Below are 27,929 nucleotides of genomic sequence, written 5' to 3'. Positions count from 1 at the left end.
ATACAATGTAACAAATTATATATATATATGTATGTATGTATGTATATCTAGAGAGAAAGAGTATCTACATTATGCTAATTATCTGGCTTTCTACACTAGTTCAAGGGTTCAGCAGTGACCATTGCTGAAAACCTCACTCCAGCAGTGCTCGTCCATAGGAAACCTTATATGCTTACAATCAGCCAGCTGAATTGCACCTTATCTGTAATTGTAAGTAACCTGCTCTATGTGACCTGTCCAAGTCAGGTAGCACTGCAGCATTTTTGGATGGGGATGCTTACAGCCTCAACTGAGTCTGACCAGTGCCTGCTAGGTCAAGGGAAGCATTGCTCAGGTAGATTTTGAGTCTGCAAGCTGTTCCATTTGTCTGTGCATTTGGAATATGGACGTCCATGGGGGACAGGATTACCAATGGAGTAAATCTTGGCCCTCTCCAAGTACAAATTTCTGTGTTATTACTCTTTGCTTTCTTCATTTGTTCAGGGACAAATGTCTTCATTGAGCTCCCAGACAGTTCTTTGCTATTTTGTTTGGAAATAATTTGCAAACCTTTGTTAGGAAAGCAAACTGAGACAGGAAATGTAGCTAAAACCATGAGGGTGCAGGTACTGGGTTGGGTTGTAAAAGCTCTGCTTAGACAGCTTCTCTGGTGGAAGTCCATAAGAATGTACACAAATTCAGCAAAAACCTTGTTTCAGGTTATAGTTTTGAAGTAGAAGTTATTTTCTGGGTCCTCTGGAGACATTGAAATATTTTAGGGAAGAATTGGTTGCAGTTTAGTTCAGTTTTTCCCAAGACATCTCTTTAATGTTTATTCCTTAGATAACACCCCTCTGCTCAGGTCACAACGCAGGGAGTCAGTGGTTCAGTATCTTTGGCTAATTCTATTTATAATGTTTGTTTTGTCCCTCCAAGGAGGTCATATAATTAAAATTATGATTTCTTCTTGATGTCTCAGATGGAACATGCAGTTGTAGAAGCAGAATATTGTTTTTACTGCGGTATTGACAGTATTCATAAAAGTCTGTGGTACACAGATGTACACTGCTAAGCTAATCTAGACAACAAATCCCTTATGAAAGATGGTAGGGTTTTTTCCCTTCTCCCACAAGAATTGCCTTCCTGTGGTTGGGAAATGTTTTTATAAGGGAAATAGGGATGGGTAATCTGAATAGGGAGCTCACTCTGTCTTGGAATATTGGTCAGTATCTGCTTCAGCAATAAAATAACATTTAGCTAGACTGAGAATTTCCAAAGGGTCTGGAGAATATTGACAGCCTTGCATTATTTATTTTTGAGGATGAAGCTATAGAGAAAAAGTGGTTTTATTTTCTTCTCTTGGTAAGCACACACAAAAGCTTCTAAATTTTAGGGAAATTAAAACCAATAAATTAACATTTTAATATTTTTTAATCTCTGTTCTGAAGATTTTGATATCCCTAGAATGATAATTCTTCCCTCCTGAAGCCAGTGTCAGAATGACCAGTTCTAAGAAAAGTTCAGCCCCTAACAAAGAAGGGAATTCTGTCCTGCTCCAGTGATTTGTTCTCTGTGGGTTTGGAACTTGTGTGAGGTTGGTTTTTGTCTGGGTGCTTTGTGGGGCCATTGGAGGATTACCTGGGAATTCCTGTAGTGACTCTAATCAAGCCATGGGACATTCAGTTAGAGTCACAGTTCCTCTGGAGATGCAGAGAAGTCCTAGATGTGTGTTCAACTCAGATGCACCATGAGTGCGTAGGAGGAGAGTTTTGCACATGGCAGAGAAATCCAGCTTGCCTAAGACAGAGAACTTGGCATCCTGTCTGACCTAAATACTCAGTTTGTTTTCTGACAGAAAATCATAAATGGCAATGCAAGATGTAATTAAAGCTTTCTTCCCATATTCAATTTCCAGTGTATCAGCTTCTGGAGGACCTAAGTAGAGATAATGGGGGTGGGGAAGGGACCACACTGCAGTAGGCAACAGATGGACCAAGCCAGTCTTTACCCTGTTACATGACTAATTGCAGAGCTATGATTTAGAGATGGAAAAATGTGCATGTTAATCTAGAAACCTTTTTTGTCTGGAAAAACCTCCACAGATTCTTGAGAAGCACAGTGCAAATCATGAGGACAATTTGGGATTCCTGTTCTAGGTTTTTTGTTCTGAAAGACTTGGTCTGCCCTGAGCATCAGGAAAATCTGGCTACCCTATTCAAGGTGTATCTCAGCTGGCTCTTTGCTGAAGCTATTTATGGCTTTTGTAAATGTTATTGCAATGATAATCTACAGTGTGTTCTCACATCTGCTCGAGTGTTGATTAGTTTATTGTTTTATGTAGTGTATTAAAAGCTTTTCTGTTCCATTTGAACTGTAATTCAATCCTTAGGATGCCCCACATGTAAGGCAGAGTTACAGAGCAGGAGGTTAGGATCTGGTATCCCTTTCCTGCTGTGTTGCTGCCTTGGTATATTATCTGTTTGACATCTTCGGTAGATGAGTGTCTGAAAAGAGAGTGAAAGATGACAAAGAGATTTTGTTTTCTCATCTTCTGTATTAGGCATCTCACTCTCCTTTTACGGTGGGTTTTTCTGTTTCAGTTTGTGTCTCAGCAGGAAATATTCCAGTTAACTTACGTCACAGATGTACCTTGTTGAAGATCACAGCTTGTTTTGCCAGGCACTGCTACAGTTTTCTTATGTGGAATTTTTTTTAAAAACAACAATGCCCTCTCTTTTTGCAATTTAGTATAATAATGCTGGAACTCTGTACTACTTGAAACTCTGTTTATGGTCAGTTGCACTGTTTGTCTCCAGCCTATTGCTCAATTCCCTTCCAGCTGTAACCCCCGTTGTATTTTCTGACTGCTAAAACTGGGGCTGGTTTTCTCCTCTGCTGCCCAGTATCCTTTCAGTCAGTGACACAGTTGCTCACTTGGAGATTCAGGCAGGCACAGTTCTGTTCATGACTTGAACAGGTTTTTACTTCTGCAGGATGATAATCTTTCTATTGAATGTTGGCATGTGCGCATGCTCGATGCATTTCTGTTTTATTCATATGTAAAGATGCTCTGCCAGTATCACTGTGGAACATCTTGATTTTTTCTGGAAGAATGGCATATTTTGCTGAGGTTTACAAATTATATTTAAGTTGCTGTATATGTGATTCTTCCTTAGCTAGCTGATAATGTAAAGTTTTAGTCTTTTAACTAACAAAAAGATTATTTTTCTTTCAATGAAAACTAGTGTTGATGGCACTTTGCCAGGTCAACCTTGGAAATGTTTTATCCTTGAGCAGTATTCAGTCACTTGTAGTCAGGGTAAAGATACTTTTTTTTTAATGGACTACAGTAATATCTATATTATGAGGCAATAGTGGTTCAATATTGCACTGTCTGTTCTTTCTAAACCCATAATTCATCATTCTCTAAACGTCTTGCTTACAATATGCATTTCAGACAAAATACAATCTAACAAACAAGTGCAAAAAAAGCTTAAATATTTACCTTTAGAGGTAATAATAACTGTCATACTCAGTTTAGGTTCTGATGGATTTCTGCTGTTGGACAAGCTGTTGTGTTTAAATGTTGAGCTTCCTTAAATTACATGTTACTTACATCTTGTCACTGTGTTTGAATCACTTTGATCTGTAGTTCTACCGAGGATTTTGTTCTCTACTTTGACCTTTGTGCTGCACTTCAGAGCTCTTTACTTTGTCTAACACTACAGCAAGTGAGTGTATTTTGAAATGTTGCCTTTAGTTTTTTGACAGACTTCATATGTATAGTCTCAGGTGCTTCCAAAGTGCTTCTGTAAATGGCTGGTTCCCCTGATAGTAATTATGCACACTTTGGATACAACTGGCAAAATGAACAAAGCCGAGTGGGATGGAGTTCAAGACACCTGGCAGTGTCACCTTTCTCCCAGTGCCAAGGGGACATGTGACAGGTTCACCTGCCCCACTGCCAGGAGTGGGGGGGAGCTGTGGCTCTTACTGACTCTGCCTTTTGTCATTTCCACCTCTGTCACAGTATGTGTGTCCTGTCTGGGAAAATCCCTCTGAAGAGTTTCTCAAGATACTGAAGGTTAAATAAAGGCACAAAATCAATCCTTCTGGAAGGCTTGGGAAGTGAAATGGAACATAATCACCTTACAGTCATTTTAGGGATTATTTTAATTTTTTCTTGTTGCATTTTGTTGTATACTGCTTCATGCAGGGGACATGACACTAGAAAGAGCTATTTGTCTTCTGTTGTAATTTACCTTCTTTCTGCTAGAGGGGGAAGAACAGATAGATGATACATTTAGGGGGATAATATGGAATGTCCTCTAGAAAATTTCATACTGGTTTCTGCCACACATGGTGCCTTAACACACAAAATAATTAAAAAACAAACAACAACAACAAAAAAGAAACAAGCAAGCTAATGAACCAAAAATGGAGTACTACTTAGGATATTTTTTAAATTAATGCATCTTAATTTTTCATAGTAATTATTAAAGCAAGAGCCATTTGTTGTAAACAAATTTCCCATCTCCCACTGTAAAAAATGTGGAATGTCTTTCTCTTTCTTCTGCTAAAACATCTGGGGCTCCATGAAAGCAGCCTGTGGAGAAATTAAATGAAATGATACATTTCTGTGTTGTCAGATGTCTGTCAGCTGTTAGTAAGAAGAATATGAAATAAATCCTTTAGGCTCTAACTGCATGACTTACCATAGGATTAGGGATAAATGTGTATCAAGTCTGTGTTTTAAATTGACACCTTCTCCCAAATGGGGAAAAAAATTGGTGGTAGTAATGTTAGTGAAGAGGTCTATATTATCTAGAGATAAAAGTATGCATATTTCTATCTGTATAAGTACATCCAAAATACACAGGCATATAGACAACATAGATGCAGCATAGATGTAATCTACCTATATGTTGCATATGGATTCTATAAGGATGTGATAATGCGCGCACAGCATTTTCTTTCTGTCCATAAAGACTCACTTTTATTTTTTATATTTATAATGCCGTTATTGTAATGCATTTGACTTCTACTTATTAAAGTATTTGCATGTTACTTGGTAAGCTGCTCAAAAATTATAGCAGATGTGGGAGTATTGTGCTCCTTTTTATTAATGGGTAGGACAGTTGGGAAATAAAAATCAGTTCTAAGTAGGCAGTTCATCTTCAGAGAATCCTAGTTTTTTCATTGTCTACATTTGTAATGGAAAATATGGAAATAATTTCTCTGACTTCAGCTGAAGAATATATGAAGGGGATAACATAAGAAATCTGTGATAATCTTATGTACACAACTCTCTAACATGATATTTAATTTTTTCAGTCTATGGCAAGGTTACGTTTCTTGCAGTTTGCATAAGGTGCTCCATTATATTGTCTTCCTTAAACCTTGCAAAAGATCTAATTCGGTGAAAAAGTTAAAAAAAAAAAAGTCTCTTAATTAGTTTCTCCTAGTAGTTTAAAACATGGAAGAAGAAGTGGAGATTGGGGGATTGTTTGGTTAATAGTGTTGTTATAGATATATTAAAATTTGTGCACAAATAAAATATAACACTGAAAGATATATACAAATATATATATAGGTAAAGGTTATGTTTCAGGGTTTAACACAGCAGTGGCACTTGGAATCCTAAAAATCCTACACAGGAATTGAGACATCAGTTTCCTCATCAGCTTGTAGCTCACACAGATGTCCACTGAATAGAATCTCTAATTAGCAAGTAAAGAGGAGTTTTCCCTATAGAAGTTCTGAATAGATTTTAAGAACATCCGAGCCATCATGGCCCTTAGCGATTGGAGATAAACCGGAGACGAAAAAATTCCCGTAAACTGTGTTATGTGTATTCTGAGTTCCTGTAAGTCTGCTAACATGTAAAAGGATTCCCGTAAAGTGTAACTAGCATGTAAAAGGGGATTCCTGTAAGCTCCATTATACATGTATGTGTTCTCGGCTGTGCAATGCTGCACTATCAAAGTGAGAGACAGAAGCCAACAGCCAACAAGAGGACTACATGAATATTCCAGGAGACTCCAGATTCGGCACTGTTTACCCATCTGATAGGATTCTTCTACACCGGAGAAACATTGGAAAGCTCGTCAAAAGAAGAAAAGGACAAAGGAAAAGTAGCTTCAGGCAAGAAAAAGAGTATAAAAACGGGACTCATTGGACAGACTTCGTGAACTCACCAGTTCTGATGCGCCTGGGGGTCAGCACTGCGTTCACCCAGAGTTGCGACCTGGGCTCGGCTCTGTTCCCTTGATTCATTGCTGACAAAATTTACGATCCGATTCGTGAAATAAATTATATTTTTGTTGCCCAGTAATTTGGCTCTCGCAAATTATTTGATTTGGCATAATTGGGCTATTTATCTATAACAGCGTTATAGGTAAAAATTGAGACAGCAAATTTACTACAAAAATAAAAACTAGAATTTATTTTGCAACCGCTATACATTCCCGATAGCCAACAATCAAGGGACAGGGCCGAGCCTGGGATCGGAGCTGAGTGAACGCTGGCCTGACCTCTGTTGCATTAAGCCCCCACGGTTCACGCATGCTGTGTGGCAGAGTCCGTTTTTATACTCTTTTTCTAGCCTGAGGCTAAGTTCATTGTCTTCTTTCAGTGTCCTCCATATTCATGTTGGTTTCTGTGTCCTGTGCTGCATAAAACCTTGTCCAGGAAGCGATGTGTGATATCGAATCGGGCACTCAGATGTCTGTTCCCGATGGCTCTGATTATCTGCACTGGACATCTTCATGGGCCATCATCACTGGGTGGCTCCTGGTCATTCCAGCGATGATAGTTGTCTCCAGTGCGGGCTAGGTCCTGTTCATATGTTAATTCCTTTCTCTTCCTCTGCTGCCAGCTGCGATTTTGCCATCCTGTGTGGCCCACCACAGACTTTTATTATTGTCTTAATAAACACCAATAAAAACCTGACTATGGTGTTTATTAAGATTTTTATAGTTTGGACATATTTCATACACATACGGTTTTAACCAGCATGAATTACTAAATTACTCATAACAATAGGTTGGTTGGTTTGATGGTGGATATTTTTTCATCTTTTTCAATGAGTTCTGATACCATTTACTGTGCAGATACACGTTTGTGTCCTATACAGCAGAGCAGATCCAAGAAAATTCTTGGTAGGAAAATTTGCAAAATGTACAATGGGTTTGCTGGTAGGCTTTAGTAATAGATCACATTTTTCACTGTTATAAATGTAATTGCCAATTAAGCTGAATCAATAACTTGTGAGAGTCAAATTATTGTAAAATGACAAAGTATAAAATTTATTTCGCGTTCGAATTTTCAATTTAAGCCAGCCACAAATAAAAATGGACAGAGTCAAGCCCGGGACATTGGCTCTTGGGGACACACGTATGCAGCTCTGAGCCCCTGTCGCATCAGAGTGGTAGTGGCACAATATGGCCATGTTCAGGTCCAGTTTTTATACTCTTTCTCACCAGAGGCAAGGATGTCCTTTGTCCTTTTCATAATCAAGGAATTTCCAAAGCTTCTCTGGTCCAAGGATAATACTGTCAGATGGGTAAACAGTCCAGTCTCTGGCGTCTTGGGAATAATTCATTGGTCTATTGTCTTCTGTTAGACAAGTCCTTAAAGATCGCATTACAATACACAAACCTGCCCGGGAAGATATACATGTTAAACAGTCTGTTACCGGCAGTCCTTTACAAGTTAGTGGATTTCCCAGGAACAGACTATAGGTTCAGCAAATTATCATAAAATATGCTATCTCTCCAGCTATCTGTGGCCAGGTGTGCCACTGGTGTCTTATTCCCTGATTTAGTTAAGATTCCCAGTTCCTGTGCTGTCTGCTCTTCTTCACATGTAAATTTAGCAAGACAATAGGTGGTATGTGCAGAACAACTGGTTTCCCAATCCTGAGAGTTTTTTGTAAAGGTCCCATCTCTTGGCTCTGGTAACTAGCCTGGGCATGTTTCCTTTAGCAGTTTTCATTTGGACAGTGTAGCTATAAACCTTTAATATTCTTATAACAGCGCTATGTGCCTATAACAAATCCATATTTCAGTGCAATCATAATACTAGATTTATAATTATACTATATTCAATATATTTATAGCATAATACTATTTTATCTGCCTATGAATTTTGACATATCTATAACATCACTAAGCTTTACAGTACTTTCCATGTGTAAATATATTTTCTTTAATGTATTCTGGCCTAGATGTTGTGTCTCAGATGAGAGAATTAATTAGATGGGGAATTCCAGGGCTGGATTATGTCAAGGACAAGTAAATCAACTTCTCTTCAGTTGATGCTAAGTTCTTTTTAAGATTAGTATAATTAGTCTGATTGTACAGGTATAGAAACTGATTTGGAAAAGCAGAGTTACTCGCATGGGTTTGTAGGAGCCTTGTGAAGCACAACTGGGGCTGTGTGAAGGAGGATGCCGCTGGAACTGCAGCCCGGGTGTCTGTGGGAGCCAATTAAACATCTCCCTTGCCATAGGCCAGACAGCTCCAGAACCTTTGCAGGTCAGCTCTGTGTGTGGCAATGTCTGCTGCACTTAACATAAGGCTATTACTTGAACCACTGTGGATCCCCACTGTAAGTTCATGCCCCCTTTACCGTGTTTAGATGTGCCTGAGATTTTTCTCTTTCCTCTCGTTCCACTTTCTCAAGACAAGTTTTGATGTTGTCCTCGACAGCTGGTAACATTGAAGAAACGAGTGAGGAGAGGGATTTGAGGCAAGTGTTGTTTTGTGTCCATTGAAATGCAAGGGACTCTTAATGTGTCAGGATGTAGGAGCTGGAGGAAAAGTGGAGAAATGTGTGAGCAGAGGTGAAGAACTGTCATTGCTCTCCACTACTGAATAGGCAGAGTAGGCTGATGTCATTGCCATCGTAGGAACAAAAAAAACCCCAGAGCGATGCTGGGCTTGATTACATCAGTTCAGAAAATGGGCTTTGCTTTCCTCTTTGCAACTACCAGCTTTGATGCAAATCCTGAGGTAATGCAAGAACTCTTACTAAAAGTGCAAAACAACCATGTTGTAATTTTTTTAGCTTCAGAGAGGATTCTTTTTTATTGAAGGAATGGTGATTGTGCCACTCATTTTAGTAAGTATCTTATATAACAGATGACATTCAGCTGGACTGGCAGAGACACATTTTCATCCTTTGATGCCATTTCTAACAGATTCCCTAGTTGAAATGGAAAATTTTGCTTCTTCATCTTCTTTTATACATACACAGGAACTTGAATAGAGAGGGATGGAAGTCCTGCATTATTTTAATGCATTGGAATATGCAAATATACTTCCTTTTTTGTTGTTGTTGAACTTCCTGTTTATTCTGCCAATACATGTTAGAATTTGAACGGGTCCTCCTAAGAATGCTTATTGAAGCAGGGTTCCCAGCTTGCTGCAGAGGGAGACTTAGGCTCAGTTAGAACACCTAGACTGGCCAATATTGAAACAGCTGCCTTTGCAACTTGTTTCAGGATAAATAAATCTCTGCACCCTTACCAAGCTATTGGCAAAATGAGAGCTTAAATGTGTTTTGATGTAGGTTATTGATACACAGACACAGAGATATTGTAATGAACTTATGCTGGGGTTTAGTAAACATGTAGTTGTGTTGCAGAACTCTTTGCTGTCTTTGTTAAATCGTAGCTATCAGTGTAAAATTGGTTATCCTGTACATCACATCTGAATTTCATACTTTATACCAGCATGGTTTGAGAAATGTTTAGAATGTGGTTTTCACAGGGACTGAGAAGATGTGTACTAGGGAATGTTCTTAATGAAAGGGAACCATTAAGGGTGTTGTGAAAATAATATTCATTTAGCATATGAGAAGTAACAGTAACTATTTTATTAAGCATAATAAAAAATGTGGAGTAGGAGGAGAGTAATTTTTGGAGCAAAACTTAATGTTGTGAGGAAGTGAGTGCATCCTGGGTCATTTTGCCAATGAAACTCTATAACAATGTAAACATAAAACATCAGCTTGAAACACTTAATCTAAAATGTCAGGCATTTCTCCTTTAAAGCTCTGTCTTGCCTACTTTTGAAAAAGTAGAGTTAAGCAGTTTAAAATTTTGTTTCTTATGATATAAAAATATGTAAGGACTTTCTGTTAATATCACACTAAAATCTTCAGAAAATTTTGTTGTTTACAAGAGAAAACAACTTTGTGATGTATTTCTCTCTCATATTAGGAAAAAACCCACATCTGCCCATAAAATTTACAGTTTTCCAAAGGATATAGGAAAGTTATAAAAAAAAAAAAAAAGGAGGAGGGGTGAGAAACAAGCATTCAAATTTCCATGGAAGCTCTGTGTTTATGTAAAGTACAGCAGCTGGCACTGCAAATTCCCCTCTCTGGATGACCTCAGTTCTGAACAAGACAGACTGTTCTGGGTGCAGGTGTGATTACTGAATTATTTGTTCTGTTTTAGTGTCAGTCAGTTACAGAGAAGTATTATGGGTAAAATTTGTATCCACTGAATAAAGTGAATTGGTAGATTTGGTATTCCACAGTTCACTATGTGCCTTCCTGCTACTGGAAAAATAGTTTATTTTATTCTCTTGAATTACATTAGTTAAATAGGACAGACAAGAGGAAGGGACTCCAACAACAACCTCTGAATACATAAGGCAGGCAGAAGGCAGGATTGCACTGAAGATAGTGCTGGACATAAAAGACAGTTTTGACAGCTGAATTAGGATATTTTTAAAGAGGTTTGTATATGTAGATGGAATTGAGAATTTAAATTTTCTTCTCCATGCTTCTTGAGAAATAGAGCTGTGAGAAATACCCACTTCTAACCCATGCATCCAGTCATCCTTGGTTTGAATGTGAACCTGCCAGTAGTTTTCCAACCTACATCAGATAAGACTGGTCTTTGCCAGGTGTCTGTACCTATTTATGTTCTGTGTGCATTTTATCTCTTACTGGTTTAGGCAGTTTTAAAGGAAAATACTTTTCTTTCATCAGTGTTTGGTGTAGAGTGCTAGAGAAAAGGACTTATGTACTGAACCGTGGCTGCTTTTCTCCACTTTTCCACATGTCTCCAACCAGGCAGGTACTGTCAGAGTGGGGAACCTGGGTTCCTGAACACCTGATGTGCAGCAAGTCAGTGTTTCAGGGTCTTGGAAGAACCAGCACAGATCTAGAACCCACAAAAGTGAGTCCTTGTAGAAAGATGAGTGTAGTTTCCTCCAAATAATTAACAAATCCAGCCTCTGCTTTGATAGCCATGTAAGAGAGCTGTTCACTGTAGACTTCAGCAGCCAAGGCAAACTTGCACTTGTAGGAGGTTCTTGCTTTTGTTGCTGAAAGGGCAATAAAAGGACATGGCACTTCAGGTGAGTGGTAGTCCTGGAAGGGTTGAGGAGTGATGGCGATGGTGTCTTTATGTATCCACTGTTCTGATCCTTCTCTCTTCAAACATGGTCCTGACAGCACTGGCTTCGCGTAAGGCACAGAGCATTAGTACAGAAATATGTGTGAGAATTTGGAAACATTTTTTTAAAAGGAAAGGGGATTAAGATTCCTATCTTAAAACAAGGTACTAATAAAAAACAAGGTACTCATAAACACTTATGTGTTGTGTTTAATAAGCTTGCATTATGCTGTGTGCTTTAAGTAAAAAATAGATGGAAAATGGAAGGATGTTTGCTGAGACTGATTGTAAATACTCATCTTGTTTCTGATCCAGTGCAGCTTCTTTAAATGATCTGGCTCTAATTGAAGACATATAGGGAAACAGATCAGATGTCTCTGAGGATTAACAAAGGTATTAGGTGAGTAGTGAATGATAAACAGGTCAAAGGAATGTGTAATCAGTGCAGTCGCACTATAGCATGATTCTCCTGAGCATGACAATTGCCTATTTTTCTTTTAAACCATCTGAAGCAGATAGATCTTTCTCATGAAATTGGTAATGCTTTCATGGTAGGACTTGGAAATGCATCAACATTTCTAATGGTGGGAAGTGGAAGCAGTGGAAGAGGGGTTTGGCAGGGTCAAGGACAGCTCGAGCGCCACCCACTGCTGTTGGTGTTGGGAGTAGTGAGACACTGTGGTGGTAAACAGCTGGGATTTCTCTGAGTCATTCATTCTCCCTTCCCACCTCATTGCTCTGTCTACCTGCGGGGGTGGCCAGGTGCGTTTCTAGGCAAGGAAATAATTAAAATTGATGTTACATCTCACAGTCATGTTAGGGGGGAGAGGGGACATGATTGCACCTTTTTCTTACCTGTTTTGGAGCCTTTGTGCACTCACCTGCGTGTTGCATGTGACCATCAGTAAAAAGGGCAGGGGACCAACACAGCTTGTATCTTCAGTGTCACCTGTCTGTGATATGCCAGGCACTAGGCTGCACATCCCTATTAAGGTGCAGGAAGGGTCTTTTTCAGAAACAGAACTGTGAATATCTTTGTATTGTGTTCATCTGCCCATCTGCTTTCGGGGGGGGGGTGGATGGTGGTTTTAGGTCGATAGCAGTTGATCTGATTAAAGGTATAATGATTAGGGGTGATACAACTGGGGACATGTCAACTTCAGCAGGTAACATGGCTTGTGCTTGAATCAATTCTGCTTCCTGCTGAGAAAAACTGGTGGAATAATAGAGTGTCAAGGCTGGGTGTCTTGGAGCTTGATGAAGGTCACAAGTCAGGAGTTCATAGTATGCTCACTGTCCTGCACTAACAACTTGTCTGTTAACACCAGGGTTGGACATTTTGCTTCAGAAAAGGCACCTCCATGTAGAAACTTATGGCAAGGTTGCTACCTCAGCATGAGGCTACCATAACCTAGAATAGTATTTTGTGTATGTGTTCTTTTGTTAGATGGTGTAAGGTAGAGCAGAGAGTCATCCTGCTTCTTTTAACAATAAAATCTGACACACCTGAGCCCAGGGAGGCCAGCTGGAAAAATATATTGACAACCCCTAGTAAGTGAGGTAGCACCATGTAGCATTTAAACAAATTATATATAACTTGAGATAAATAAGAGTTGTTTCTTTGTGATCTTTGAACTTGTTTGCATGATTCTCATTTGTTCTTTCAGGTAAGACAGTGAAGTCTTTAACTGCTCCAGAAGAAGAGGGTCTGGAAAGAAAATGTCTCTGGCAAAAAAGTATCAGGTAGCACTGGTAGTGAGGAAGATTCTTAATTTTTAAAATATTAATCTGAACCAGTCTTGATGAACTGAGTTACACCTGAATTCTGAATTTACAGGTTCAGAGGAAGGAAATCTTGAGCTCTTGGTTACTGAAACCAGAAAAGTGCCTGTTTTTATGTAAAGTGATACTGGTTTTGATATGCAAATGCTATACTCTGCAACCTCAGTCTTCTAGAGAGCAAAAGGAAGGGCAGAGAAAAATGTGTTTAGTGCAGGAATTCAAATGATATGTAGGCAGGGTTCCTACTCTCTTTCACAATGCAGTCCTAAATTCCAGTAAAGCACAAAGAGATCCAATCAGCTTGGACTCTGAAGGTAAGAATTGCCCTGTGTTGTAAGGGGCATTTGATAATTCCTGCGTGCCATGAGTAAAAAAGGTATCTGAGATGACTGAATGTTAAAGTAGCTGGAGCAAGCAGTAATAGAACTGAGTGGGCTGTAGTCGAGTGACAGCTCATCATATAATCATCATGTTTTCCACTTAGAGCATCTCTGAAAAACAAGAAAGATGATTTAATTATTTTTGCTTTTCCTCTAAAATGCGATTTTGAATAATTGTTTTTTGGAAAACCTTCATTGACTTCTGGGCTATAGGTACCTATTTTGAGTAATAGAAGAATTATTGCCTGTGGTTCAAAATATATTCTCACACACAGACACCCCTCATTAGATCATAGGAGAATTTCCCTTAGTCATTTTTCTTTTTCCTTAATTGCCTTCTCTTGCACAGAGGTCAGGCTGGCTCTGCTGGCATTTTATGGTGTAGAAGCCATCACTGAGGAAAGCATAGAGTTGTGCATGTTTTAGTGTCTTTGATGCACCATTCTTCCTTCTGCCCACGTCTCACCCTTGAGAAGCTGCTAGAAGAATCCTAGATGGGCATAGATGGACCACCTGAGTGGCTCTTTGAGGGCAGCCCCCTGCCCTCCCCATGGCTCAGCTATACCAGTGTGGGGAGCCAGGCCATTGTCTCCTCTTCTTCTCCCTCAGTCCTCAGTTCCAAGAAGCTGATTGAGGAAAAACAATGGTTCTGTGATTATATAAAGCAGTAGCAGGTTCCCAGTTTTTATAGGAAGCTCTCACTAACCTTTAAGTCAGTCTTTATTTTTTAGCATTATCAGGAGAATGGCAACTGGAAAATTGCTTTATTAGGTGAAATAGGATTTAAACAAAGATGGGTCTCACAAGATGAGGCTGAAATCAATAGGAGATTGCACTTTATGCTGTGAGTCTTTAAGACTCCATATGTACTGTGTGGTCTAGTTTTGGGTTGGGATCTTGTCAGGTTTTGTATCCAGAGGTGGCTTTGCAGTTAAAATATTGGGTTTTTTTTAAAGTGAAATTGCATTTATTATTGGTAAAGGTGGAGCTGTCCCTATGAAGTTGATGAAGTGTTGTAAAAATGTCCTGAAGGGTGAAGCCATGTGAAGTCATCAAACTGGGTCGTTGGTGCAGAGTGTGAGAGCAACTTCAATTGTTTGCTTTTGTATTCTTTCAGAAGGGGTAGCTCTGTTAGCAGCAGTGCATTCCACTGAATTGCTAAAGTTTGTGCAGCTCTCTAGCAATGGGTTTTCCTACTGCAGCCCACCACTGAAGTGTCTATATGCCTGTAACTTGCTTTGCTGTTGGCTTTCAGTTACTGTTGGGGGGTTGCATGTGTATAAGATTCAGAAATAGCTTTTTCTCAGAAATTTAGGGCAGTTAAATTAACTAGAAATCATCAGAAATTAGGAATATACATGGCAGAAGTCATTCATCTTCTGCCACCTAGGAATGAATGAATGAAGGGCATACATTCTCATGTAATTGAGAATTCTGAGCTTTCAGTGGCTAGGGGAAAAAAAAGAGCTACTTATTTAATAGTGTTTTTAAAAGATGAATATGTTCAATAAAGTGTAGGTGTTCACAGTATTGGGGAGGCAAAAACAAGCTTTATGGTCTTGTATTTATTTCTCGGTCATGTTTGCAGACCACTCAGACAGTCAGCAGAGCAAGTGTCACCAGGTGGCCCAAAGCCAGTGGTGCAGAGAAGGAAGGAATTCACCTGTTCAGGCCTTCTGGGATTTAGCATCACCTTTGAGTCAGTGAAGACTGCTTTTGCTGGGGAAGTGCCATAAGGCAGATAGGCGGAGACTGATCCCAACATCCATTGTTGGTTCAATTCAGATTGTACCTATCTTATTTCAGAAGATGAATGTAGATAATTGATCAGCTTGAGAGCTGAGATTTGGTATCTTTGTAGCATGGACCTGGAAAAGTGCCTTTGCTTTTTGTGATAAAGAACTATGTGTAAGGTCTTAATTAAAAATAGAGTTTTCCCTTGTGAAAAGGTGTCTCTAGCTTTTGACCAGTCAAACATTTGCTGTGATTTCTGTGACTTCATGCTGTTACTACAGATGCTGACACATAACCAGATGTCTGCCTCAAAGTGACGTGTGCTCTGGGAGCTAAAGGGACTGTACAGAAATCTTCCCAATATCTTGGTGATACTGCTTCTGTCACCAAAACCTTCATGAGTCATCAGAGATTGTCACATTTTGGTTATATCATAAACAAGACCCAGGTTGAATTTTGAAAGTATTAATAACCTTTATAGGAACTTACTGTAAATGTTTAATGTTCTTTCCAGAAAAATTTTCTTGTGGTTGTTTGTTTGACTCTAGTGCCATTTGTTTTTCTTTCATTATGGATGAATCATCAAATAGCTGAATGCAGAATTGAATTTGACTGAGGTCAAATTCATTGCTTGTATTGGCAATTACAATTTCATTTAAATCTATAGTTCAATGCTTATAAGAAGCTGTGGCTTTTGCTCTAGCCTCTTCACTGAAAGACACGTTTTGCATCTCCATGCCCATTATTTCTGCTGTCATAGGAATTAAACCCAGTTAGGATGACACCAATATTCTTTCTCTCATTTTCCTGACCTCTGTTTTATTACCCAGTGGATGCATGCAAACATCCAGGGATGGTGTTAACAAGAGGCAGAGAAACCACAAGGGACTTTTCTCTGCAGCCCCTTATGTATTAATTTTTTTCCTTCAGGTTTTTGCTATCTTGAGAGATATTTGTTCTGGCTGTCTTTTAACTTCTGCAATTGGAACAGATGTTTATATTGGGCCTTCAGAGAGACCAAGGGGCACTTTGATGGCCAGTGACACTCTGAGAAGTCCTTTCATGTGTGCTGTTTCTGACTGAGTGTTGTGAGTGTGCAGCCGCTGAGCAGGATGAGAGGGCACCAGGACAGCACAGGAGCATTACTGATGCACCACTTGCTCTCAATGATTTGTGGGTGTGGCTGTAATGTGTGTGTGAAGGAAATGCTGCTGTTGCACAGAAATCAGATGAACTCACAGATCTTGAGCACTGTTTTTCATCTATGAGAATTTTGGCATAATTATGTGTTTTTGTACAATCTGCACATAACAATAAAAACACTACAGTGAAACTGAGGTGAAGTTTGGGTAATGTTTCAGTCTAGAAGTTTGAAGTAAAGACTTTGGCAAGAGAAAAAAATATCTGGACAATCTCTTTAAAATGTCTAAATTTGCCATTTTGGATTGTTTCCTGTAATGCTGAGAATTAAAGATGTGTTATCTTTAGTAAAAAATGTCAGTAAAATTTTGCACGTGAAATTCAGTAGAAATTTGTTAAAATGTACATGTAAGTTCCCAACACCATGGAGTTGTATCTTCATTTTCTAAATCTTCAGTATGTTGATTTTGTGACCACCACCACTACTTGGAAATACTCTGTGTATGAATATGGAGACTGTTTAGTTCTTTCCGGTCAGGTTACCATGGCTGTTCTCCTTTTTCAGTGCAGTTCCACAGAACAGTGAACTTAATACTCTAGGGGGCTGACATGAGATCACCAGGTGAGCTCAGCTCAGCCTGTGGAGCAGGTAGTGTCTAAGGGCTTTAAAAATGTCCAGCAAATGTGTTTTATGTTGAAATCAATTTGTGTAACAGTATGTATTTGGAAAAAAACACAGCTAGGAGAGTGGAAAAGGAAAATAGAAAAAAATGGATTGGATTTTCTTTATAATAAAGGAGAAAGTGTAACTAGGAGGGATATAACTTGAAAGAATTGCGTGAATTCACAATTTATGTTCTTAGTATTTAAAAATTATAAGAATGAAACCCCAAAATCTTTAGATTATGTTTTAAGACTGATGAATGATGCATAAACTAATAGAGAAGCAATATTTAATCAGTGTCAAAGAAAAAATGTTATTTGGTCACAGTATTGCTAAAAAGGTTGTAAAAGATGTATGTGCAGGTCATTTTTGCTCTCTTAGCAGGTCAGGCAATCAAAGCTATATAAATTACAACATATCCAGTCAGGATGCAAAACACTGGAGATAAAGCTCATTAAACCACCCAGGGTCTATGCTTCATGATTAATTTAATTAATGTTGAGGATTCTTTTAGATCAGCCTGCAGTGCTTGTTGGTTTTGAGGTTACTGCCTGTTTTTTTAAAAATCATATTACTTTTTTTGAACAAAATGAGTAGTTTTCAATCTACAGGTAATTTTTTCAGAAGTAGAAATGGCCTAAGTATATTGGATCTACTGGAGTATTTTACTCAGTTCTGCCATGGACAGAACTGGTCAAACTGGTAGAAAACCAGCCCTCTAAACTGATTTTGAGGTGTGTTTCCTCTTTTTATCTAAGCTGAAGAGGAAGGGGGCTGGATTCTTAAGAAGCTGCCATCTGATGTAGATAGCATAGACTTATTTTTTTCCATAATAATGCTACAGAAAAGTATTCCAGGGTCAGAGTGCATAGTGGGTATGACAAATGGATGTGGAACAGTAATTTAGTGTCACTTTTGGAATAAAACAGTAAAACTTGTTCTGCTGTTTTCTCCATCCTCACAGGCACATGATACTGCAGAGATTCAAAATCAGAAGTAAATCAGTTGGACAGTTGCCTCCTGCCTTCCTAAATAGGCAAACATATTAGCAACAGAAGAAGGGGCCTACCTACCTCATTCCTGTGAGTAGCTATAAACATCCCCTCCACCCCTCAAATCAGCATCTGCCAGGTAGTTGTTTTGGAAAGCTGAGCATAAGGATGTGGTGAAGAAAACAAAAATTTTAATTTGTTTTCTTCTTGACAACAATTAAGTGTAGCCAACCAAAGAAACCAACTGAAATTATTAACAGGCTATCAGCATGCCTATTGCCTGTGGCTACACAGAGCTGATGAATGATGCATTGTTACTCATTAAATGAACCTTTCTCTGTGCTTCCTAAAGCTTGCATGCTGCATAAGTTCCTAAAACCATCCGTATCATTGCCATGTCAAACTGATGCTGCAGTTGATGTGTCACTGCAGAAGCTGTGTTGAGGCTTAGTTCTTTGCTTTTGTATTTCTTAGCAGCTCCTTCTGTAATAACGTGGCATAACCCATTGTGGGGCTTGAACAGAAGATCCCCAGAGTGACCCTCTTGGTCAGGGCAGTGAGCAGAACAATGTTTGCTGAATAGCTGCTGTGAAGCTGATATTCATGCTCTGAACTGGCTTTTCCTTGCTAACTTCTCTGTCCTTTCTCCAGGGAGAAGGTGGGTTTGCTAGTTTGGATGCCTGCCTTGTTTGCTTCACCAAAATGAGTTAGGGCATGCAGGAGAGAAGGGAGACTTTTGCAAGCAGAACCTATCATGGTGAGTCAGATTCAGATTTTGTCCTTGCTTTTGCTGTAGAACTCCTCAGTGTCCCTACATTGCTTAAACCAAACTGTTTACACAGAATTCTCTCTTCCCTGGAAGTGTGTTACACATAACACATCCTTGGCAGCAGTGCTGGATTGAGAGGTTCTTCCCTATTTCTTTTGCCTCCCCTGCCCCATGAGGTCCACAAAAGTGCTTGGGGGGACCTTCAGCAATTTAAAGCAGCAAATTGAATGGAGGTGAAAATAAATACTATCTACCATGTATGCATGAAAAGTATGAGAAACGGTGGTCTGTAGCTTTGATTTGGAACCACAGCATCTGTCCTGAACATTACCCTAAAATTAAGTACATGTGAACTGTATTTTTAATTTTGAGTTGCTAAATACCCTCTAAAATACCACATAGAGATTAATTCTGCATGACTATAGATTAAGTTTCCATCACTGTTCACTGTGATTGTGAAGGAGTTCCATGAGTGCAGTCCCAATCCATAGCACTGCAGCATGGACATTGTATCTACCCTGGTATCTTCATTTAATGGATTTGTTTCTAATTTTGAAGCTTAACCTTAGGTTTGAAATTCACTGCAAAGAACTTTCTCAACAGCAATAGGGAGTAATGAAACATAGTTTGTTATAGAAGCATTGCCCTTCTCCCTCCTCCTCATGGTGATAATTCTATCTCATGTCTTGCCTTCTTTATTGCCTTCATTTCTCCAGGTTTTCCCAGCCTCTCACTTCAGTGTTATCTCAGTTTTCACATCATCTCAGTACCTTGTATGGAGATGATGAAGTTCTGGTCAGAGGGTTCCCACATACTGCACTCAGATAGGCCTAAGCAGTTGTGTGTCTGCAAATGTGACAGTTTTGAGTTAATTCAGGATTAATTTAAACAAAAACAAACGCAATGTCTTCTGAAAAATGTTTACTTTTAAGCAAACCTTCATACCAAATACATGTAAACAGACTGGATCGTGTGTGGATAAGCAAAACAGCAAAGTTAGAGTTCACAAATCTTTCTTTCCTACTTTCAAGCATTAATTTGTCCAGTTCCTGTGTTGTTTTGGGGGCACTTTTTGTTGTTGTTGTTGTTGTTATTTGTTTTGGTTTTGGGTTGGTTTTTTGTGGGCTTGGGTTTTTGGTTTGGTTTTTTGGGGTTTTTCTTGTTTTGGTTTTTTTTTTTTTTTTTGGTCTCTGACTGCCAGAGGTCTCTGCTTGAACATAGTTTCCATGTCTGTCTTTGCTTGAACACAGATTGTCTTTTCTTTTCAGAAGTGGGACTTGATGTTCTAAACTGTCTTAAGTCTCTTGAAGTATTGCTGAGCTCATCAGTTCTCTCTATAGCTGATGCACAAATTTTTTCTAAGCTTCACCCTCCTCTGTGCATACTGGATTTTATTTAAACTTTTGAGGATTAAGTATGATATTAGTAAAACCTTTGGGATTCTTGCTGAGAATTGTATAAGTATCCATTTTGATCATGGAGAAGCAGCAGTATCCATGTGTTGAATATAGAATTTTTCCTTTGTAACCATTGTCACTTCAGAAGTCCTTGTGAGTTTGGACACTGCACTCAGCATCTGTGAGTCCCTGTCTTTCTGCTTGGGTGTCAGACTTCTTTGATTTGTCCTTGCCAGATCACCAGCACTGAGCAGATTGCATTGCTCTGTTCTGCTGGGACAAAGTCAATCTATGTTAATGGCTTCTTTAATCTTTTAAAAGTGATTATTTTATTTGGGGCAGTGGCTCCAGCCAATTCCATTCTCTTGTTGGGATAGTAGTCAAATAGAGATAAGCAGTGCCTGCATAAGAAAAGTCAGACTCTAATCTTGCCTCATTTTGTGCCTAATTTAACTGAAAAAAAAATTCTGAACTTGGATCTCAGAAGTCGTGGCATTGCATGGCTTATGTGGTTTACCTTCTCCAACCTTGATTTCAGGTAATGCTGGTTAGCCCTCTATATACTATTAACTCTTATGTATCTAATCTAAACCAGATTTATCCAATGTATCTTGTTTATCTTGTTTGTGCATCTGAATTGTCTAATTCTACTGTATATGTCTGTTAGATTTTGGTTTTTAAGGTCCAGAAGAGGGAAAATGTAGAGAGGACCAAGCAACCTGCATACTTGAAGAAAGGGGAGGAAATTCAATTATCTATTATTCCACCTTGCATAAGTTTTGGGGTTTTTTTTTTGTTTTTGTTTTTTTTTTTTTTTTAACGGTATAAGTCTCTTTTAAGCTATTAATTGTTTGTAAAAATAGATCCTTCTTGGATATTTTTTACCAACTTCACAGAACTTACTTCTCTGTGTGTCCCCTGATGCCCTGGTTTAGATGGCTAAATCTTCAAGTCACAGGTGCTGTTTGTTGCTGTCTTGAGCTGTGGGAGCCCTTCAAGTCCTACTAAGCTCAGTGTCTACTTGAGCGAGGTGGTGTTCTGGCTTGTAAATAAGCCCAAGTATCTCACCCTTCCTCTCAGAGCCTCCTGGGTGCTTCTCCTTTGCAAAGGAATTTCCAGGTTCTACTTTGTTTTACACATCTGCATCAGGCAGCTGCTTTTTCTGACATGGCTGGGAACAGCATCACCCAAAGCACAACCAACTCCTGCCTACGAGTTGTTAGCAAACTGCCTTCTTTGGGGTGTAGGACATGTCCCAGAACTTTCCTGTAGTGAGGAGGTGGTTATCATCTTTAATTTTCTGATGCAGTTACTATAACCTGTAGTCAGAGTGATAAGAGACAAATGTTATTCCATTTTATTTAAGTTTCATCTTGGTGGTTGCTGTGGTAGTATTTTTACAGAAGTTGGCTTATTATAGAACAGTGGCATTTGGTTTTGCTAGTAACTGGGACACATTACCTGCCACTACAGGCAGCTTACTCTTGAATTCATCATTTGGCAGTTACTGTTCATTTTAGGCTGATTTAAGATGATGTACCATTTGATTATAGTCTGAATTTCAATATTGAATTTGTCCTAGGAATCCTCATTAAGATACAATTAATAAAGACTAACTGCATTAGGATACTTGGGCAGCTCTGCCTAATGTGGGTGGAAATAGAACTGTGTTGTAATTACAGACAATGCTCTGTCATTTTGAGATTTAATTTCTAATTGGATTGGTTGTTTTAATAACTGTCTGTTATCAGACAGTTATATTACATAATAGCAACAATACTGTTATGGCATGAGGTACATACTGTGACTGAGTGCAAACATGGAGATGTAGTAAACATAAACATTCCAGTGCTCTTCTACATGCCTATACAGCTTTCATCTCTTATTTTGTCAGTGTGAACTAAACTAATTTACTCAGTTCTCATGAAATCAAAATAACTTTGCTGTATTTTAGAAGTAGAGTAAAATACTTCTAAGTCCTATTTCACAGTGAGAAATTAGATTCATTCTCTTTTGCTCAAACTGTTTAAATCCTGCTTTTTACCACTGAATCCAATGTCTCTAAAGCACAAACTTCACAAAGCCTTTCAGGCCAGTGTATTTCTTCTTTTAGCCAGTACTGTCCAAGTTAGTTTCTCATGGAATTTCAGGAAATTTTTGTTTGTCTCAAAGATTTCTTTTTCAGACTAAATCTGTTTTTCCAAGATAGGTAGTTCTAGACCTGGATGAAAAGAATTAAATGCATCCATTAAAAAATGTTCTCACTGGACAATCTAACCATTTAATTTAAAAATATGGACTGTTTTCTGTTCAGAGTAAGATCCTGTCATTCTACAGAAATATATCTTAATCTAAGAATCTTAATCCATGAAAATTGCCAATATAGAGCAGTAGAAGGATACAGTTTAAGTATTTGATGCAGTATACTTTGATAGTACTTACACACTCTTTTTATAGTTATTTAGCATGAAGTCCATGGGAAATTCTATTTCATTGGTTTTGCTGTTAGTAATATGATGTGCATATTAGCATGGTGTCTGCAGACAAAAATAGACAGTGGCTGCATGATGAAAGCATGATCTTTGTCTCTCTTGAGATATTACTATTTTGGATAAGGTGATTAGAAACTCTTTAATTTCTAATGTGTTGAACCTTTAAAATCAGAATGGTTCAAAATAAATATGTCCATCTGTTCTAGATGCTGCATGGGTTCTGTAGTAGAGTTTTAGCACTGCACAAATAAATTATGGCCCAGCCTAAGTTAATTCAGTCATATTTAGCATTAAATTCATGTGGTTTTGAATTACCTCTCCTGCAAAGCCAGAAAGGATTTCAGTAAATTAGACAAAAGCTATCCATACCTGATCTCTCAGTGTTTTTAATGTATACAAGGGCAGAGAGCACATGGCTGGAGAAGCTGGCACTGTTTGTATTGGTAAAAGAAGAAAAAGCCAGTTCATAGAGAAGATAGGGAATACCTTGTTTCCAAGTAAGTCATCTCCTCTCACATTTCTTTTGAGCTACCTCTGTATATTTAAAGTATGAAAAACTGACATAATTTGTTTCACAAGGATGTTTAAAGTCTTTGGTAGCTTTACCCAGAGAGAATAAAATTTTGAGTAACTAAAATACATTACAGCATAAATTAGACAAGCAAGATTCTAAAAGCATCTCTTCATGGAGCAGTCAATTCTTTACAGAGGATTACAGGAGCTTTAACACTCTTATAAACTGAAATGACATTTGGCAAATAGTGAACTTCAAGGCTGAAAAGGGTCAAACAAACACTGTGGTGAAGTTCCAGATACTTATTTCCTGGTCGCATTTTGCTAAATTTTAAACTGAGTCTACATCCTTTGCAAAATGTGTACTGCATGTAATTATATTCCAAATATTGTTTCACTGGAGGCTGTGAGATTTGACTGTTTAATTTGTGTTATTTATTATTGCTGTGTTGCAAAAATGAATTGTGCACTGCTGGTATAACAAACTACCAAATGTCTTATCAAATGGGCAGGGATTAAAAGGATGTCTAAATAAAATGTCTTGGTTGAAAAGTTCTGTAAATAATTGGATAAATTTTTGAGGTATTTTTTGTGAGGGAATGATCTTTCCCTTTATGCAGAAATTAAGAGAGATTTACACTCTTTTCAGCAATTGTTAAGAGATTTTACTGCATACAAAAAATCAATTAAATATTTTTCATTGATTCTGAAAGCATCTGCTGGATTGCTCAATACTATGATGAGACAATTAGATACAATTTTCATTCTTGTGACAATTAAAGCATCACTGAGAGGAGGTGCCCCCAAGAGGAAGCCAATTGTCTCTTTTGGGAAAGTTTGGCTGGTGAAGGAGAAAAATGCCTGAAATTAGCATGGTACTTCTTTTTTACCCTGTGTGACAGAAGTGCATACACGTGTCTGAGCTAACTCTGGGATGTGCTGGTGACTGCACAAGTTTAGGGTATTAAAGAACAGAAATCCAAAGAAAATGATGCTTCCTTCTCTCTGCTGCTTGCAGAACAGTTTCCTGCAAAGCTGATAAGATTTCCCAAATAAATTTTCTACACATGGAGCTGGTTTATTCATTCTGTGAATTCATAGATATTAAGTGTGCCTTGAAGCATGCTGATCCTTGTGTGTTAACCAAAAGTAGATAGATGGGTCCAGATAAAATTGAAGAGATTGGCACCTTCAGCATTGAGATCTGCCTTCTATTTCTGAAAAATATTGGAGCTATTTATAAATCTGGAAGATCACAGGACCATATGTGTCTTTTCATGCTTATGCTTGTTAGTTCAGCTTCTGATGTACTATTGTAATTAACTTTATTCCTAGCTTTCACAATCACAAGACTATTTTTTTCTATTTTTAAGGCCTTCTGCAAGAATACTGGTTATTTTACCTTCACTGAAGCACTGTGGCACATTGCAAATGATGTATAAAGCTTTAGTGTTTCTCTTTATTTCTCTTCAGAGTACATGGTATATACATTGTGCTGTTTGACATCATATCCGGCTTACTAATGCCCAGGAGAAAGTTTCCGAGACCTAGAAGGGAGAGCAAAAGTACTATAAAAGCTAAACACGTCTTTATGCCTCTACCTACAATGAGCAGGGTGCTGAAAAAGTTTTCAGTGTTTTTTTCAGGCTGTTTAAAATACAGATGCAGGAGAAGGAAAAAGATTGCAGTTCTTTCCTGCTCTTCCTTAGCCATCAGCACTCTTTAGAGCAATACATGCTGTCCATTCTGTCCATTTTTCCTGCTCAGCCATGGCATGATGAGTCTATTGACCTGTCTACAGTCGTTCCATTGCAAATATTCCTTCACTGCTGCTATTCCATGTTAGCAAGGCAAAGTGATATAGTTCTAGCAGTTCAGGTATTTTCTCAGCCAGCTTTCTCCAGTAAGAAACCTGATACACTGCAGCTTCAGTCCTTACCTTTTTGTCTCCACATGGAAGAAAAGGTCCTTGCTGAAGCCTTTGGTCCCACAGATATGTGTGCCTTCATCTCAGTGTTTAAGAGATGGATTAGTTCATGGAAAGAACTGAGAACAATGTGAGCAAGTCTGTCCCTTAATAAATTCTTGTAGTGGTTTGTAGTATGCCTGATAGGACAGGAGGATTTCCAAGGTCAGCTTTCAGGGGTGACACTGGCTGGAGTGGCATTCTATTAAGTGTCTGGCTTTCAAGTGATAAAGTATCATGGGAACACTTACTGCTTATCTCTAGGTAGCAATTGCAATTATAATATAAATTCTCTGAATGTCTTTCTGTTTGAGAGTTTAAATTCTATCACTTGAATTGCAGAGAAGGTATAGAGCCAGATTTTCAACCTCCTGCTGGAGATGGTTTGTATAACTTTGGGCCATTTGGCTGTGGCTTTACTTCAGGAGACTGACAATCTAATTTAATCAAGCAGATGTGGATTTGTATATGTGGAGTAGATATTCAGTCACATAAGCTGTGTAAAAATTCAAAGGTCATATTCAGGACTGTTTGAAGTTGCCCAAGAAGTTCTTTGCAACTAAATCTCTTTTGGATGAAATCTATTTATGGAAGTGGAATATTTTTTCTTCCTTTTATTTAAAGTCTCCAATCTATAGAGGATCACAGAAAACATTAGTGTTATACATAAGAACATAGTAGTTGCTGTGTATTTTCTAAGTTGCATGTATTACAATGCACATAAGCAGATATATTGATTAAAACGCAAATACTAGTGGCATGAGTTTAGTTCTGATCCAAGTTTAAATATTTGACTGTTTGATGGTGGTGACCTTCTTTTCTTGACATACCACTTTTACTTTGAAGCTAGTGCTTGAAAAATCAAATTATTATCAACTAGGTAAAGTTCAGCTTGTACTATTTTACATTTCAAGTATCATGAACTCCCCACAGACAGTTTGCTTTTCAGTGTGTACTGACTGCAGCTCCAAGAAATTAGCTCATTCTGTCTGTCGTGAAATGTCGTGCTGGGTTATCGACTGGTTCAGCAAACAGAAAAGCAAGATGTGTTTTCCCAAACATTTGTATATAAGAAAAAAACTGACTCAAGTGAGTCAATATTGCATGTCTGCTGGTTTTGGCTGGGCTAGAGTTAATTTTTTTCACACTGTCTGGTATGGGGCTGTGTTTTGGATTCGTGCTGAACACAGGGTTGATGATATAGTGATGTTTTTGTCATTGCTGAGTGGGCTTACACAGAGCCAAGGCCTTTCCTACTTTTCCTTCTTCTAGGCTGGGGAGGGATCTGGGGGTGCACAGCAGGTTGTGAGGAGACACAGCCAGGACAGGTGACCCCCACTGACCACACAGATGTTCCAGATGCTCAGACAGAAGGGAAGAAGGAGGAAGGGGGGACATTTGGAGTGACAGTGTTTGTCTCCCCCAGCCACCATTCTGTGTGCTGGGGCCCTGCCCTCCTGGGGATGGCTGAACACCTGCCTAACTGAATTGAAGCTGAATTGATTCCTTGTTTTGCTTTGGTCTCCCTGCTAAACTATCTTCATCTCAACCCAGGAGTTTTCAAGCTTTTACCTTAACCAGTTCTTATGCTGGTCCTGCTGGAGGGGGAGTGGCTGAGGAGCTGCGTGGGCTGGGCTGCTGGCTGGAGTTAAATAACCACAGCAGCGCACACTGCCTGTGTGGCAGACTGACTGGTTTAGTGCAAAGTGACTGACATAAAAAATAAAGCCATCATTTTTTTCAAATAGCTTTCTGCAAAGCTATGCAGGGGAAATGGGAGTTCTGCTTCTTACACTGTGGTTGGTCACTCCTTAAGCCTCCAATTTGAAAAGCTCATATGGTTGGGTTTTTTGCAGGTGATAGAAGAACGTGGTTTCAAGCCAACTCTTTTTAATTGTTTTTTTTTTTCCTTCTTGGTTTGGTTTTTTTGTTTTGGGGGGGCTTGAGGGGTTTGTTTTGTTTTTGGTGGGGTTTGTTGGTTTTTTTTTAAATTCCTTTTGTGTGCTTATAGTCTTGTCTGTCTGTTGAGCATCTGTCTTCCAAACACTACTGATCTGTTGTTGTGGAGCCAACTCCCTGCATCAAGCTGTAATTTTCTCTCTTTCCCTCCCTTCCACACAGCCATTTCTGTTTCATATAAAACCTAAATGAACTTAAAGATCTTCATTGAAATTGTTCCTGTTCCACATCCACAACTTTTTATTCTGAACCAACAGTAACAGAATTCTCTCTCTCCTCCTTGCATTTCTGGCTAATAAGCAGCCCTGCTAGTCAGGCAGAGCCATTTTCTGCCACAAGTGTTTGAATAATTTCTAATAAACTGATAGTGGGTATTGTCCAAAGTGCTGAAACATTTGTTTCTAAAAATAATCAGCAACAACTCCCAATCAGTTCTGCTATGCATCTGACTTCTGATCAGCAGCAAAGCAGAGGAGTTTGATCAATGTCTTTAAAATTAAAAAAAAAAAATTAAATGTATGAAAGAGAATAGGTTTTTTTGATACCTTAAAGGTTTTCTTTTTTTTTTTTTTAATGTATCTGTCAACTTCCCAGGGCTTTTGTGACAAAATTCAGGGGAAAATACAGATATTTTATTTCAGAAATACTTTCAGAATCCAATTTCAGATGTTTCAAAAAATATATAAATACTTTTCCCTGCAGCAGATTAAATTGAAAGATATTTATATGCTGAAGCTTGCAGTAAGCTC

At 38.5% G+C, this 27,929-nt stretch overlaps 1 protein-coding gene across 6 annotated transcripts in view; it reads left to right on the top strand.

Annotated features, from left to right (window-relative positions):
* Window positions 1–27,929, top strand: part of LOC119704907 (OTU domain-containing protein 7A-like) — a 118,380-nt gene that overhangs the window by 25,943 nt on the left and 64,508 nt on the right. For 5 of the 6 annotated variants that reach the window (XM_038146630.1, XM_038146633.1, XM_038146629.1 and 2 more), the window contains exons 2-3: window positions 18,057–18,174; window positions 18,736–18,841. The gene's annotated coding sequence lies outside the window, so the exon portion shown is untranslated. Of the gene's footprint in view, window positions 1–95; window positions 13,136–18,056; window positions 18,175–18,735; window positions 18,842–27,929 lie in introns of those variants that run through there. The other variant, XM_038146631.1, reaches the window with a different exon arrangement.

The sequence above is a fragment of the Motacilla alba genome, chromosome 10 (assembly GCF_015832195.1).
Source record: "Motacilla alba alba isolate MOTALB_02 chromosome 10, Motacilla_alba_V1.0_pri, whole genome shotgun sequence".
Classification (NCBI taxonomy): domain Eukaryota; kingdom Metazoa; phylum Chordata; class Aves; order Passeriformes; family Motacillidae; genus Motacilla; species Motacilla alba.
Note: the sequence above shows the minus strand (reverse complement) of the source record. Positions and strands in the feature narration are given on the sequence as shown.